Genomic DNA, 17,474 nt, shown 5'->3' with positions numbered 1-17,474 from the left:
TATATATATATATATATATATATATATATTTATTTATTTATTTATTTATTGAGTACGCAATACTGCTGTGCATTATTTTCTAACATGTGTACATGTACCGCTGATCCTTACTGTCATGTTTTTGCCACGTGGCCTGTAGAGCATCCAAAAATTCAACATTCATTCTGTCTCTTTCCCCACACCTCACACATACCTTGTGCTCATTGTGGGGAAAAAAAAATTGAAACTCGGGTATTGTACGTAATTTTGCGCTGCTTCAAGTCCGACGAAAAGAAATAATGATAATGAAATGTTTTTAATGGAACGGCACTCTTTTCCTGGCTTTGCCCGTGTTAACCGCTGTAAATCTTATTTTCAGATTTTTTCGATACTGCAGTGCCTGATTATAAGCTCCTCTATTTTATAGCTGATTCATCGACAGATATATATACAGATGTATCAGGAATTTTAGGGCAGGCAGGGGCTCCGCCAACTCTTCTGTGCTCGTCCATTGAATGGCCCGCCACTCCCTGTCTTCCATTACCCGCGGGAGACGAAAACCCGGAAGGAGAGCCTCCAGTGTTAGAAGCGGGAAGAAATCTTGATTTTCGCTAACAAGCCGTTTGAAACATTGCTTTGTCCACAATTCTGAGACACAGACGCGCATCCGCACCACGTATTACCCGTCGCTGTTTTCTGAGGTTCCACGAAAGAACTCCAAACAATGCCCTGCGTAAACAGGAAGCAGGTGGCCGGTTTCAAAGGTTCTCAAGAAGTACATGAACGCTAAGCTTGCAATAAGACGCGTGTGGCAATTCATTCAACTGATCATTCGCAGAGGGGTTTTCTCCGTCAAGGTTCAAATCTGGGACGTAGTAATTTTTAATTTATGATGAAACGCGTACCGCCTTGGTAAACTTGGATTTACAGGAAAATAGAGTCCATATATTGTCGCTGAATGTTTCACAAAAGCTACGTCAAGTGCAGCGCGCTGCACTTATAGCACTGACTCCAGTCAGCGCATATTGGAACTGATGACGCCATCTATGACTCGATATTATACTCAACTTAACATTGAGCTGTTGAAATTACCTTTACCGAAAAAGCAGTGAGGCGACTTCCGCTTTCTTCATTTTCTGGACGAATGAAATTAGAAGTTGTTTTTTTAGTAGAAATGAAAAAAAAAAAAAAAACAATTGCGAGGTGATGCGAGATTTTGGTGTAAACTCACTAGGACGCCGATAACATGTTACATGAACTGCTAAATCAATATTTGGAAACAGCGAAACGTTTTTTCTTCATAGTTGGCGGCAATGTTAAATCGCGGACTTAAGCAACGGTAAACAGTCGATGTAATCTAAGAACCACTCAACTGTCGAGAGTGACATATATATATATACCTTTCCGGAACAAGCCGTGAGGCGACTTCCGCTTTCTTCATTTTCTGGACGAATGAAATTAGAAGTTGTTTTTTGAGTAGAAATGAAAAAAAAAAAAAAAAAACAATTGCGAGGTGATGCGAGATTTTGGTGTAAACTCACTAGGACGCCGACAACATGTTACATGAACTGCTAAATCAATATTTGGAAACAGCGAAATGTTTTTTCTTCATAGTTGGCGGCAATGTTAAATCTCGGACTTAAGCAACGGTAAACAGTCAATGTAATCTAAGAACCACTCAACTGTCGAGAGTGACACATTTATATATATATATATATATAAGCAGATCAGTTAAGGGGAAATGAGGGTGCTCGTTATAATACATGAAGGAAAGAAGCCAACAGTCGGCGAGGCCAAGGAAAGCGTTGGGGATGGTACTTTGTCTTTGTTTTTAATGTTTACTTGTATAATCACAGAGATTAGTAATGTAATCTGTTTAGGGGAAAGATACCATCCCCAACGCTTTCCTTGGCCTCGCCGACTGTTGGCTTCTTTTCTTCACACACACACATATATATATATATATATATATATATATATATATATATATATATATATATATATATATATATATATATATATATATATATATATATGTATGTATGTATGTCACGCGAACCAAACAAAAACGCATTACCCATAGCCAAGCAGCAGAGTTAAGATCTGGCTGAATTCGCCCTGCAGCAGACCGCTTGAGCGCTCTATAAAAGTGTGACCAACTCTATACTGTGTTCCCTGCTGGTTAGCCAGATTCTTTTTGGTATCATCTGACGTTGATGTCGTCACGCTATCACTTTAATAAACGAGAAGAGGATTGGGTTTGTTGGGTTTGTGGGGTTTAACTTCCCAAAGCAACTCAGGCTGTGAGAGACGCCGTAGTGCAGGACTCCGGAAATTTCGACCACCTGGGGCTCTTTAACGTGCACTGACATCGCACACCACACGGGCGCCTTGCTTTTCGCCTCCATCGAAAAGCTGCTGCCGAGGCCGGGATTCGATCCCGCGCCCTTGGGAACAGTAGTCGAGCGCCGTAACCACTATACTAGGCTATACCGTAGGCTATCAGTTCATCAGTGCGAGAAGCGGCAACATTCCTTGATTGATTGACAACGAGGGTGAGTTATTAGTAAGCAAACAGAGAACGTTTCAAAATCAGCAAAAATAAAAGTTTTTGTAAAGTATGGCTTTTACGGAGTTTACCGCTTAGGCCCAGTCTGATATTTAGGTGTGGAAGTAATTGCGGTGGTGGGATGGGAAGAAACGAGTGATAAACGCAGGCATATGTGTTTGTGCTGTCTGTCCCTCCGTTTACTCAAAGTAAGCGATTAGTCCTGTCACAACCACTGATAACTTTTAAAGGGTATAGGACAGTCGGCCAAGATGGAGAAGGTTTGGTTTCTTTGTTGCAACTGCAAGCCCTTGCGCGGCACAAAAACTCTAGCAAGCTATCCAACAACATTTTGATGTCTGCGAGCAATCCACCTATCCATTGCATAAAACAATGACGCCGTGCTATCTATAGCATCGTTCGTCTAAACGCTGCTCTTCACCTCGAGATCTGCCCTGAATCTTCGGTGCGGTGCCGTCTTCTTTCATAGCGTCTTCATCCTATCGCTCAAGGATAACGTGTTTCACTGAAGAGACATTCAAAATTCCGATGCTGTCATTGCGAGACATTAGTACTAGGTTCCATGGAAAAGCGGAAATTGCAGCCCGTATATTAAAGACTTGCGAGGACGCACTCCGGAGTAAGGAAGCGCTTCCTACCTGTAAAATGCTGTTGTTGTGGCTGTAGGAAGAAGGAGAAGAAAATGCGCGGGCCTGCTACTGACTCTGTAGCTGAGTCACCTCCGCTGCCTCGTGCGGACAAAAGGGAAAATAAAGAAGAAAGAAAAAGAAGAGGGAGAGAAAGACGCGCGCCGCAGCAGCCGTCGTCCACAATGACGGCCTACAACAGACAAAAATTCTGTGGCAGGCTAGCCCCTGTCGCAAGCGGCGGTGACCTACCTATCCCAGCCTCATCAGGGCCAGGACCAACCACCCTCCACTCCTCCACTGTATAATGCTCCTCGCAATAATGAAATTACTCTTAAGCTACGCGCTATGCTGGAGATAATTTATATGCGTAAATGGAGGGAAAAAAATGGAGAAATCTTGTAGCCTTCGCTATTTTTCTCATGGAAACCCTAAGTAGAACAATCATCCACTGTGTTTGCTGTTTCTACCATAGCGGCAGTCCAAGATTTTTTTATATTGGATAGAGGCTGCCAAATGCAGAAAGCTTGCCATTGCTACCTACAAGAGGCCAGAGGAAGCCGACAAGCGTTATATTTGTTTTAGTTTTGTGTATACTTTTTGAAATATAGTTCGGCCTTTTTTGACGAAGCAATGGGTGTTTCTCTGGAGGGGAAAGTAGATAACTTTTGTTGTAGCCATTGCTGGGCGTAGCGCTCGCGAAACAAAATAAGCGTGCTGCCTACGAAGCGGTTTTAGCGAGCATGCAATTCCTTATATTTAGCCGGGGACGATTATTTTCAGTTGGCGATTCTTAGTAGTGGTCCCATCGCAACAGCGCTAATTGTCGAAAATGGCTGAAGGCAGACTTTGTGCTGCAGCATCATTGCTTTTTATTATTGCATACTTCCGATTATGAAAGTTGCGCAACCTTCATAAACAGCACTGCGTGAACTCCTGTGTCAGCCATGCAGTGGTTATCCAAAGAGGTGAATAAACTATGTGAAATACCATGCGCAGGAGTAATCCTATTTTCTGGATGTCCTAAAACAATGCCCAACGTAGATATAAATCCGGAATTTAACTGAGCCATCCATGAACGTTCCTGACTGGCCTAGGAGTAGAGTGGCATAAATTCAATAAAAAAAGCCAGGTTGGTTTGAAATCCTTCTCACCATCGCTAACGAGAGGACCTAGTGGTTGCCTGCAACAGGTATTCTGGTGATTTGGTTCTCACACGCAGGATTTTTTGAAGAACGGTCCTTTAAAATTTTCGGTTTATTAAAGCAGCAAACGGAAATTTATAGCAAACTTACGTTTCTGAATATTCTTTAGCACGTTGCTACAGTACTTTGAAAAGCCGATCAAAAATGAGGAAGCGCATGTTTGGATAGATCGCCTGAAGAAAAAGATGAACAGTATAAACAATACGCTGCAGCGGAACTACGCCAATCTCTCATTAGGTCTGTTGGTAGGTGGGTTTTCGATTTTGACGCTCAACGTGCCAAAATACTGCAGGCTGTGACTGCAGTGGAAGGCTGTAGCTGATTTCTACCAACCGAAAACCATTAACGTGAACTGACAACGTACAGAACACGCGCGCTTTCCGTTTCACCTCCATCGAACTGCAGAAACAAAGCCAAGGATCGTTTCTGCAGTTCGATGGAGGTGAAACGGAAAGCGCGCGTGTTCTGTACGTTGTCAGTTCACGTTAATGGTTTTCGGTTGGTAGAAATCAGCTACAGCCTTCCACTGCAGTCACAGCCTGCAGTATTTTGGCACGTTGAGCGTCATAATCGAAAACCCACCTAAATCGAAAAGCGCGCGTGTTCTGTACGTTTTCAGTTCACGTTAATGGTTTTCGGTTGGTAGAAATCAGCTACAGCCTTCCACTGCAGTCACAGCCTGCAGTATTTTGGCACGTTGAGCGTCATAATCGAAAACCCAAGGCGCCCGTGTGCTGTGCGATGTCAGTGCACGTTAAAGAACCCCAGGTGGTCAAAATTTCCGGAGTCCTCCACTACGGCGTCTCTCATAGCCTGGGTTGCTTTGGGACGTTAAACCCCACAAACCAACCAACCAACCAAAGCCTAGGATCAAACCCGGGTCCGCTGGCTGAGTAGTCTAGCGCCTAATAACTGAGCCACTCTAGTGAGGTGGTGTGATCTTCTCATAATTATGTTTTCCTGTGGAAGTCCCGCGCTTTGTCATAATTATTATAGTAATAAGCTTCGAAATGTACCGGCTTAGCTCATGAGAAGATTCACTGAGTGTTTTCGCCATTCCAACAAATATTGCGCTTGTATTTTCAGAAAAGTACTGCTCATGAGGCCGACCAGAGGTCTCTGTTCGAATAAAGCAATTTATCAGTTTATTATTAGAAACAATTTTCTGTTCTATACGTTTTCCAGAGCGGTAAAAAAGGTTAGAGAGACGCTTGAGCACCTACATTAAGGGCATGACATGAAATTCTCACAAACGCCGATGATGTTTTTCACTTTTCTAAATTTGTTTTATTTGTTTATTTAAAAAAATATTCGAATTTTTACACCGAAAGTGATCATCAGTACACTTTGGCTTTCCATTCCGAGTAGTTTGACACTTTTCAGCGCATTTTCAATTTTTTGTCAAGATACGTGCTTTAAAATTTCTTAGTAAGTATATCAAGCATTTCGTTTTCATTTTGAGCTTTGCTGTGAGGCCGGCCATATCCTTTTGACAATTTTTGCATTTTTAATTATTTTGACTAATAACTGGTTACGCACACTGCATTTTCTTAATTAGCACTACCAAGCGTTGCACATTTTTATGTCACTTTTGAAATCTCCTAATTTAAAATTTTAATTTCTTCAAATATGTCGAACAATTCATTTGTCAATGCCAAGTCTACGAGCAGCGCCAAAATTCCAGGAAATGCGACTCCTGGACGACTTCCAAGAGCCGCCCCCCGTGCCTTCACTGCGGGTAGGCCGCCTATGTCCTTTGCCAATTTTATTACTTTTTATTATTTCGAGCTTAAATTGATCAATTACGCAAACTACATTTTCTTAATTAGCACTACCGAGTATTGCAATTTCATTCTCAGCATTTTATCACTTTTGAAGCCACCTTTTTCAAATGTATCGAACAATTCATTAATCAATTACGCAGTCTAAATTTTTTTAATAGTATCATCAAGCATTTGCTTTTAATTTTTAAAATCTTGACACCAGTGAACCCCCTTTTTCATTTTTTTTTTTCATTCCGTTAACTTGTCATCGCCTATCATACAAGAGGCGATCATCAACCCCTACAACTGCATATTACCATCATATGGCTTTTTATGCGCAGCAGTCGATTATTTACTAGATTGCAATTCGCTCGAACGAGCTGTATGAGCTATCACTCAATAATTGTATTACGCCGGTTATGATGTACCCGGTGATTTTTTTTTTTTTTTATTAGGAAGGTCCAAAATTTCAAGAAAAAGAAACTGACTTTACGTTTCTTTATAGCCTTGTGGATATAGTGGTGTCTACGGCGGCCACCAGGTAAGAGGCAGCATGTTTAAGTTAGTTTGCGAATTAGTTAAATAAGTTAACTTTCTCAAAATGCCGCTGTTTCTGTCCCTCAAGAAAGTAAAGCGATTGAGCTCACATCTGTGTTTCTCCAGAACAAAAGAGCCAGAAGTAGCGTTTCCAGCAAAGTCTGTTTGGTCTCTTAATGAAATCAACCATTGCGACTTGTCTGCACCAACATCTCAGCTTCGGAGTGAAAGTTCCATCGAGCTAACATGGGCCAAGATTTATTGACCATCCAGAGGCAATAACCACACGTCTCACTCGAGGCCAGAAAGTGCGATATCTGTGGTTGCAGTGCTTTTTTTTTTGTCGGAACATTCGACAAGGACCTTGACGCCGCTTAGTTACGATGAAGTGCCCATATATAATACATGTCACGAAACTGGAGTTTGTGTAAATGGCTGGCTTTTGAGAGCCGTTTTCATCACGTGAAAGGGCAGTGAGCGATGCAAAGCCTGTTGTCTATCTCCTCTTAGAACCCCAGGTTCGACACACATAGCATTGAACCAAACGTTTTCTAAACACTTTTTGCTCAAAAGCGTCCATTGGAGGGCCTTTTAAAGCACGCTGCATTTTTTTTTAGGAAATATGTTTCTCGGCTCCAATTCCGAATATACAACATACCCCCAAATTAAAAATTAAAACTTTAATCAACGCAATTAGTTTATTAGCGAACTATCTGATGCTTTCCGCTTCTTTATGTCCGGCATAGTCTCCAATGTAACGCCGAGGCTAAAATAAATAAAAGTTAATGACCTTTTTAAATAAATGATCACCTTCTAAAAAAACGCTCGCATAGAATAAGCTGTTCTAATATTAGCTTATAGTGCATCAGACAACAACATGAATGGCGGCCTTCTGCTAAAATGTATTGGTTCAGTTAGGGCAAGATACAAATTGCGTTGCAGAAAAAAGCCAAAACATTGCTCTTGTAAGTCCAGGGCTATGTGCTGAGTAAATCAAAATAAACTTATATTGCTACCATGAATTCTGCTGATTTTTCTGATTTTTGTACTTGTACTTGCGTAAGGAAAACTAAGGATATGGTACAATGAAACGAAAATGTGGGCATGGTTGATTTTACAATACATTTTCGCCCCTCTGGGGCTTTAGCTCCGCAACGTATTTCATTACGTTGCACTTATCCTCCTTGGAATATCATAATATAATAGAAATCTAGCTGTGAATCTTCCGAGATTTCTATTGACTGCGTAACAATTTTGTAAGTTAGGCTCGATATTCGTGAACCTTTGTTCGTGTAATAAAATGTTTCAAAAAATTTCAAGAAAGCCGGCTTGATTCCGGCGACGCCTATCTACAAACGACATCAACTGGAAGGTATGGGTGAATGAACAAGAATGAACGAAGAAAATTGTTTGTCTGTATTTGTTACCTTCATTTAAAAATTATTTTCTTAATAGCCAATTTTGAGCTTAGCCGCTATAGTGCGCACTTATATATACTATTTCCCTTAAAGGCATGTGGCTTTGCACAAGTCTGGACACAAGTAGACTAAGGAAGGAATAAATTCGCAAGTCGAAATAAGCACCCCCCTTCCCCCCCGGAAGCTGTTAAAATTTGTTAGAAAACATTTTAGAGCGCAGCTCTTTGGCATCCGCTCATGCGTTTCGCGGCGTCGCCGTTGACCCCCGCAACCAGCTCCATAAATAAAGAAATACATAATAAAAACCCGGCCTTCACAGGAAAATTGAACCTCCATCCCTTGGACCTCCAGCCGAGCGCTTTAACCAACTGCGCCACGTCCGGGATTATTCTTTAATGCCGCTCAACAAAGTACACACAGTGCACGAAAATAAGGCGCAACGCCCGGGATCGTGAAACGCACATCATAATTCTCCTTATCTAACGTGAGGATGATAGTACCGATGCCAATCACGCTGCAATCAGGAATAATGACAATGATGACATTAGCAGTGATAATGAAGGTGCATTTAGTTGGTAATGATAATGAGACCAAGCCTGCTGCACCGTGTGCACCAGTGATGCTTATGCTTTCGCATTGCTGAGGTGTATATTCTACAGTGTTCTGGAAATTTAGGAGTGCAGCTCTTTGGTCCCAGTTCCTGCTGTTCGCACTAACGAGCAACGTAATCGTCGGTGTTGGTGTCTCTGTTAACAACCTCCGCAGCCAACATGAATGGTGCCATAGGATAGAGAGTGAAGAAAAGGTGTAAATGACATTGTCGGTACTGCAAATGAAGAACTATTTGGTATATCGGAAAAAGAATGGTACCATAGGCTAGAGCGTCTAGTAAAGGTGTGCTAGTGACAAAATGGTTGATGTGGTTTAATTATATCAATAATCAAAGTCAATAACAAATAATAATTGTTCCACAGAACAGAAAAGGCGGAATGTCTGTCACACCTGTTCTGTGGACACCTACCCACGCCGTAAAGGAAGGGAGGAAGATGGGAGTGAAAGCGAAAAGAGAGAAAGGTGTGCCCTAGTGGAGGGCTCCGTAGTAATTTCGACCACCTGGGAATTTTTAACGTGCACTACACGAACGCCTCTTTATTTCGCCTTCATCAAAACGTAGAGCCACTTAAGTGGTTTGCAGGAAAGGAAAGGCCCAGATCTGTCACTCGTAGAAGAGGAACTAGTTGGTATGCAATATGTATGAAAAATGGAAGGTGTCTCTAATGCAGATCTTGCTCGAATTATTTGCCTCAATTTATCGAAAAGCTGATACAGCTGATGACCTGTGCTCAAATGTCAAAATAAGGAATAACTAATCGTCGGTAAATTTTTTTGAATGGCTCATCGTGCGTTCTCATGACAAAAAGAGCTAGAGTTTTTTCACAAGTATTCTATTGGCATTTCATTGGAACTAACCGGCGCCAAGGCTTTGTCGAATGCTGCAACAAAAACTAGCATTTCAACCGCAGACATCACGCTTTCTGGCCTGGAGTTACACATGTGGTTATTGCCTCTGGATGGTCAATAAAATCTTGGCCTCTGTTTGCCCAATCGAAGTTCCACTCCGAAGATAGACGCGGCTGCGGACAGGCCGCAATCGATGTTCGAGCAAAGAGAGCAAATACAGTTTTCTAGTAACAAAACTTATTGCTTTTTTGTTTTGGACGAGCACTGATGTGCACTCAATTGCTTACTGGTCATTACTTTTCCTGGCAGACAGACAATGCAACTTGGTCGGTAACGGCGGAGACATCACCGAGCTTTCTTCGGCTCCGGCGGCTGTTCAGGGACAGGAAGTGATCACATTCTCGCGTAATCATCTAGCGAGCGACAATATTGCACGATGTCCACGAGAATCACATACACTTTCCGAGAGAACACTGTTGTGACAACTTGGTGGTCGGAAAACACCGCCGTTCTTTGCACTTTTGTCGGTTTAGTTGGCGGTTTAGGGCAGAATGTTTGCGACAAGTTGGTCTTTCAGCAAATAGGCATTCGCTGCAGAGGGCAGTAAACCAAGCACAAAAAGCTGCATTGCTTACTGGTGTATCGAAAAACAATAACGACCAGCATTCGTCAACATCACAAGCTGGTTACAACGGCAGATGATAGTGAACTCTGCGTAACTGAATGAGATATTTAATTACACTGAAAAACAATTAAAGCCTCTCGTGAAATGGTTCGATAATAGTTGCACGGACTGATTACTCTTGCTACGCGCTTCCTGCGCTCCAACCGAAAAGTTCCGATGGCTATAGGAACAATAATAGAGTGGATTGTTGGGCTAGTTGGTCGGCGCACTTGATGAAATACGCAGCTGAATTACAGAAAATGATGCACAGAAGCCACATATTCAAATACAGCATCGTCCTTGTGTGCGTGTGCTTGCGTGCTTGCGTGCGTGTGTGTGTGTGTGTGTGTGTGTGTGTGTGTGTGTGTGTGTGTGTGTGTGTGCGTGCGTGCGTGCGTGCGTGTGTGTGTGTGTGTGTGTGTGTGTGTGTGTGTGTGTGTGTGTGTGTGTGTGTGTGTGTGTGTGTGTGTGTGTGTGTGTGTGTGTGTGTGTGTGTGTGTGTGTGTGTGTGTGTGTGTGTGTGTGTGTGTGTGTGTGTGTGTGTGTGTGTGTGTGTGTGTGTGTGTGTGTGTGTGTGTGTGTGTGTGTGTGTGTGTGTGTGTGTGTGTGTGTGTGTGTGTGTGTGTGTGTGTGTGTGTGTGTGTGTGTGTGTGTGTACGTGTGTACTCTGTATCGTTGTCTGTATAACTGTGCTTTCATCATGTGGCCTAAGAAATCAGTAATCTGCACTAAAAGTTCAGCTTCCCATTGATATTTTCTGATGTTCAGCCAAGGATCATGGCATGGAAGCTGCGGAAGCAAAAACCCCTGTCTTGCTTTCTGTAAGCCAGGAATTCTAGACTTCGCGAACGGCCTCAGGCTTGATCTTGATCGTCAAATAGGAGTCGTGCTGAGTTCTGTCCTGGGTGTGCTTTCTAGTATCTTCGAGCAGTACCTGACAAACTGATGAAACGCCATTAAACTTCGTGCCCCCTAGATTCGTGACATCCGTGACAGTATGATGATTCACAGCAATAAAGGCGGCTTGGGAGGTTGCTTTTTGTTGTGACCACCATTCACCGAAGGAAGCCACATCGTACTTGGAACTTCGAGAATTACCTTACCTCACACAACAGCTAGAGTGACTACCAGTCTGTCATGCGCATATGGAAGCATCCAATACCTCTTTATGGTGCGAACGATCACAGTGAGTAAAATACCGTGACTTTCTTCGTGTGAAGCTCTGAATAACCGGGACATTCTAAATTAGGCGCAGATTGATATTGCAGGCCTGTGGTAACAATAGCACACCCATACTTCTTGGGGTTGTTTAGTAACATTAGGACTCTGTATCTCGAGTTCGGAGAGATCAGGAGGCAGTGCAGTGTTTTTTCTGCCTATGCGCTCTTCGGTATTAACGTGGCAGACTCGTCAGGAGTCGTCAGGAGTCGTCAGCGCAGTGGGTAAAATGTTGCAAGCACGTCTCTCGCTAATGATACTCGTAATCGGCAGGTGATATGTCCGAGTACTCAGTGGTCGGTGGGTTGTGGGATGTCATCGGGCTGCATGATATGGCCGGGTTGCCAAGTATATTCTATGAGGTAGGCGGGAGGGTGATTCTACAAAGGCACGTTTGTACAGCATGGTAAAAGCGATGCTTTATATCTATGTCGATGGCCTTTCTGTAGTATGCAGCTTACCAGCTTACTACGGTATGCTAACAGTATATGTGAGATAACAGAAGCACGAGTAGAGTGGCAAGTGATTAAGCGAGTAGCTCAGTGCGTTTATGCGAACGAGAGTTAGTGAACCCCAGACGGAATCCATTAACAAAGTTACATCGTAGCCTCAAAGATGGAGCCGAAGTGTTGCTGCAATGTTTTCCATAGAAATTTGTGTTATAGCAGAGAAAACCTGATTGCGAACTCTCACACGCTGACTGCAGAAATAAATGAGCGCTTTCCTCAGAACAAGTGCGTCCGTTAGTTGGTCATCAGTGCCTAATGAGGCTTCTAACCTGCCTGATGTGGATGCCGCATTGAACTTAACTGAGGGGGGCAGTCGTCAAATTGCTATGAGCCAGCTGAACCGTCACCTTCAATGCCTGCATAGGCCGGTGCCATTGCAACTCCGAGGTAGAGGTCAGGCTTCCAGACTATAGTCATTGACTGCATGTTGAGGATATTGTTACTGAGCGGTATTCGCTGGCCGTGCTGACGAAAAAGAAGTGCGACAGACTCCCAGAAGAAGAAGACGCAGACGAGTGCTGTGCTGTGCGAGTGCTGTGCTGTGATCATCCTCAGTGGTGTGAACAACTGCCTTACTGTGAATATTTCCCGTAACATCTCTTGGTGGAGGCGCATCTTTCGATCCCCGTCACAAGCTGGATCTCCGCAGCGGCCGACGCATCATTACCACCACTATGACTACTGACGCCGCTACATCTATTGCCGCGGCACCTGCTGTCGTCATGGCCCATCCCCGTGACCACGGAACCTTCTGTGGGACCGACGACGTTGATGTCGACGACTGGCTGGCCCTATACGAACGAGTCAGCAAGCACAACAGGTGGGATTCCACACTTATGCTTGCTAATATCATCTTTTACTTGACTGGGACAGCGCGGGTGTGGTTTGAGACCCATGAAGAGGACCTCACATCTTGGGATATCTATAAGCAGAAGCTCCACGACCTCTTCGGAAAGCCCATTGGCTGTCACCTTACCGCCAAAAAGGCGCTCGCTTCTCGCGCGCGAACGTCTGCAGAGTCTTACATCACTTATATACAGGACGTCCTATCCCTGTGCCGCAAAGTCGATCACGCCATGCCTGAGGAGGATAAAGACGGCCACATAGTAAAAGGCATTGCCGACGATGCTTTCAACCTCTTTTTGTGCAGGGATTATTCCATCGTGGACTCTGTACTACAAGTGTGCCGACGTTTCGAACAAGCGAAACAGAGGCGCATATCTCATCGTTTCGACCGGCTACCGAACACGGCTGCCAGCTCTTCCTGTGCCGATCATTCGCCTCCTCGACCGCCAACTAATGCCACTACTTTGACCCGCATCGTCCGCCAAGAGCTCGAGGCAATGACTCCTGCAGATTCACTCTCGCATACCCCCGACAATACCTTGGCTACAATATCACTCATTCAGGCTGTTGTTCGTCAAGAGGTTGCCAATATGGGTCTTCCTTCTACCTGCCGCACCGACACCGTGGATTCAGGACCTGCCCTTCCAGTAATTGCAGCTGCTTCACCCACCGCTTTTTTCGCGCCCCGATATCGGTACCGCAATCCGAATGAGTGGCGTACCCATGACAATCGTCCCATCTGCTTTACTTGTTCCCGCGTTGACCACATTTCCCGTCACCGCCATAGCCGTTGGTACACGCCATCTCGTCAATTCACCTACGTCGACCGCCGCGGAGACTATGCCCCTCGCTATACCTCACCTCGCCCCGACCAGACCACTGTTGACCCCGGTGTCCCTGCTCGTGCTGCCAACCGTTCACCATCCCCGCAGACCCGACGCTCGCGTTCTCCTCTTCCTCGCCGCCGTTTGTCCCCGTCCTATTCCAGCCACATACCGCAAAACTAGCCAATGCAGCTCCCGGAGTTGACGCTGCATTTGTGAACTGGACTGAAAAAACTCTGCTGACCCCTGCCCTACAAAATAATCGCATCGACGTCCTTGTGGATGGTGTTCCTCTTTCTGCTCTCATTGATACCGGCGCCCAACTGTCCGTTTTTAGCTCCTTATTTCGCCGTCGCCTCAAAAAAGTCCTTACTCCAGCCGTCTCGCCCACAGTTCGCGTCGCCAATGGAAGCCCTGCTGCCGTGGTCGGCATGTGCACAACGCGAGTTACCATTGGTGGTCTTCATGCTCTAGTGCTGTTCACCGTCCTCCAAGAATGTCCTCACGACGTTATCCTTGGCATTGATGTTTAACAGCCCACTCTGCCCTCATTGACCGCTCTACCGGCCTACTTCGCTTGGACCTTCCGCTCTGCTCTGAAGACCCCTCCTGCTCACCCCGACTTCGATCAGCACAGTTCTGCCGCCTTCCTCCTGAAGCTGCCGTCTACATCCTTATGTCACCATTCCCACCCGTCCCAGACGGCGACTATCTCGCGTATCCCATTACTGATGTCATCTTGCCGCGGCACGTCACCCTTCCTCATCTGATTGTGCATATCTCCCAGAACCGTACCACTCTCCCGGTCCTTAACTTCAGCTTATCAACTCAAGTTCTGCCCGAGGGAATTTCACTAGCAAAGCTGTCGCGGATGACCGATTGTGCCATTTCAGCTCTGACTACGGATAATCCAAATGCCGTCCCTGCAACACCTCCCTCGTCCTCTACATCGCGCTTTTATCCTGTTAAAAGCATGATTGCAACTGATCTCCACCTTGAATTCGCCGCAGAGTTAAAACAGCTTTTGCTCACCTACAGTGACCTTTTTGACTTCGGTACCCGCCCATTGGGTCAAACCACAGTTGTCAGTCACCGCATTGCTGTGCTGTGCTGTGCTGTGCTGTGATCATCCTCAGTGGTGTGGACAACTGCCGTACTGTGAATATTTCCCGTAACAATATCATATAACAGTTAAACCAACAATCAATAAATGTGCTGCCGGAAGACCTCGCAATACCTTCATGTTCAAAAGTTGTGGGATTCTCAATACCATTTGAAAGGAGTTTGAGGATGAGGGCTCTCGATACTCTGACAGTTAATTACCAAACACAATTGCGTTTCTGCGGCATAAACAATTCTTCGTTTAGTGGGCTTTTATAAAAATTTTCCTTAAACCTAATGTTTTAAGGAACGCTTCATTTCCGAGAAAAGAAAGGAACAGATGAAAAATTAATTGCGTTTGGGAAGAATGTGCCATTTCAATAATTATCAAAAAATACAAGTCACGCGAAGATAAGACGTCTGCAGGTTTTCCTGCTTGACGGAATTTCTTTTTTTGCGTGAAATATACTATTAAAAATAATCGTTATTCAACTTTTCTAGAGACAGCACCGTCATGTATTCAAAGTCAGCATGTGCCCTTATCATTGCCTAATAGCCTAAAGCAAATATGTTGAAACATTTAATAGGCTTTTATGAGAAGTCTGCATATAAAGTGGATCGTTAAATAATATCGCTATAGCAGGAGGAGAAATTCAATAAAAGGTATTTCTTAACATGCGTTGCAAAGTCGACCTTATGAAATCACATTCAGACACAAAGCACTGTCCGCAAAACTGTCGAAAAATTGTTTCTGCATGAAGTCCTTCAGGAATAGCTAACAGCAACAGGGAAGGTTTGTTCTGTGTTATGGCGCAAGAATGGTCATTCTCGCTGCGACGGGATAGCCCAAAGTGTTTTGCTAGTTCTGTCTTAGCGTTCACGAGGAAAATGAAGAGTGAAGCATATTAAACAGAGCGTGTCAGCTGTATCTCTCACTTTAGAACACAACCGCAAAGAAGGCCTACTAATGGGATATGTAATAAACGCGTGTCCTGCAAAAAAATGCTGGCAGAGTAGTTGTCTTATTGTTTGTTGCCGACATAAAACATTATCGCCTTCTATGGGGTGCGAGAATTCCGGTTTCCTTTTACTAGAAAACTCTTCCGCCTCTAGCATTATATTATCGCGTGCTATCGCGTACTGCCTCTTATTTCTTATTTATTCTTATTTATTTAGTTGCAGTGTTATATCAGGTTTATTGTAATCAGTTTTGGTGTTAGTTTTCAGTCGTTTCTTTCCCTGTGATTTCTAGACAGTATAGGATCGCCTGGAATTCCAACGGCAGATGTTTTTAGAGAGCAAAATATGGTGAGTGAATGTGACGCCAGAGCTTGCCTTGCTCCCCCAAATCTGCGAAATCGCGAGTACGCTTAGCTGAATGACCATATAGGCTTTTATTTATTCTTTGTTAGTTTGTGTTGTACACACACAGTAAATGATTTCATATGCTAGGCAAGCTGCAAAGCAACTAGCTATCATCTAATGACCTAGTAGCTGAAATTAAGGCAAATGGTTTAAATGGCTATGATTAGCTGACTTCATGCCAACAACATTATACTAACAGGTGGATGCACATATTTATTTTAAAAAGAACAAAAATATGAACCTCAGAGGTATTTGGGTGCTCAGAGAAGATTTATTCAACTTTGTCTTCTTTTCCATGAAAACTGATTTCGACTTTCTACGGAACGTACAATGCCCCAGAATTACTAAACAAGACTTTGCTGAAATGTCAAAATTTCTTGATAATGATTAGCGAAATCACGTTAGATTACTGAACACTTAATCACATTATTTTTATTATTCCTCCTCCTGCATAAAGGATTTTCTCTCAAATGTTTAACCATCTTAGTTACTTCTACTTGTGTCACTACTCCTTGAACATAGCTTAATTGTCAACATAATATTTGCTCAACCTAATAATATGCATGTTACCTGCTTATTTGTTCCTCTGGTCGAATACCACAAGACATCATAAATAAATATTAAAAATGATTTAGCTTCCGTTAAAGGGGCAATAGCAGGGTTTTAGATGTATTGCCGTTTCGTACTTATGTGAATAATATAACAGACTTTGGTGCTACTCACAATGATTTAGAGCCTGGCGCACGGCACATATTAGAAAAAGCGCGATACATATCGGAATCGGGAAACTCCTCCCACCGACAGCGACCGCCATATCGGAATGCGCATATGACGTCACAAAAGGCTAGACGGCGGAGCGTCGTCTGCTATTCAAGCTGCATTATCAAATAACACGTCTCTTTTTCTTTCGTGGACGATTGACACCGTGGTTGTTCCTCATGCAGAAATGCTTGATGAACATGTTACTGCAAAAACATGATATAGAGTAACATATGTTTTATTCGCCATAGTACGTTAATTCACGGCCACAGTCAGTGCTGCGCGGTAAGATTCCTTAGCGTACTGATCTGCCGCATTACACCACCGGTGACTCCATCCCCCCCAACGGTCGCCTATCGTCTGAGGCTTTCGGGCACGCGATGCTGACGGAACTGATCAGTGGACGGTCGCCCAATCTGTTTTGGTCGAATCGGAGGTCGAGTGAGATCTGGACGCCCGAAGAGATAACGGCGTGAAGAGTTGCGCTCGTCTGTTGCTTAACCATATTAAAAAAAGAGAAACAAGCAGCTACACTTTACATGTTCTCACTTCTCATCAGCAATGTCCTTTGCCCAAAACCTCAACCGGCGCCTAAATGCTGGCCCGTTCTGAGACGAGTACGCGGGCATC

The 17,474-nt window shown here is 43.9% G+C and overlaps 1 long non-coding RNA gene across 1 annotated transcript in view; it reads left to right on the top strand.

Moving 5' to 3' along the window:
- The first annotated feature begins 6,441 nt into the window (after window positions 1–6,441).
- The window catches only part of LOC146191553 (uncharacterized), a 93,728-nt gene continuing 82,695 nt past the window's right edge, over window positions 6,442–17,474 (top strand). Inside the window, exon 1 of the long non-coding RNA XR_014706358.1 lies at window positions 6,442–6,683. This is a non-coding gene — a long non-coding RNA (uncharacterized LOC146191553). The remainder of the gene's footprint in view (window positions 6,684–17,474) is intronic.

This window comes from Amblyomma maculatum, chromosome 4 (genome assembly GCF_055883805.1).
Source record: "Amblyomma maculatum isolate TAMU_Amacu chromosome 4, ASM5588380v1, whole genome shotgun sequence".
NCBI lineage: Eukaryota > Metazoa > Arthropoda > Arachnida > Ixodida > Ixodidae > Amblyomma > Amblyomma maculatum.
Note: the sequence above shows the minus strand (reverse complement) of the source record. Positions and strands in the feature narration are given on the sequence as shown.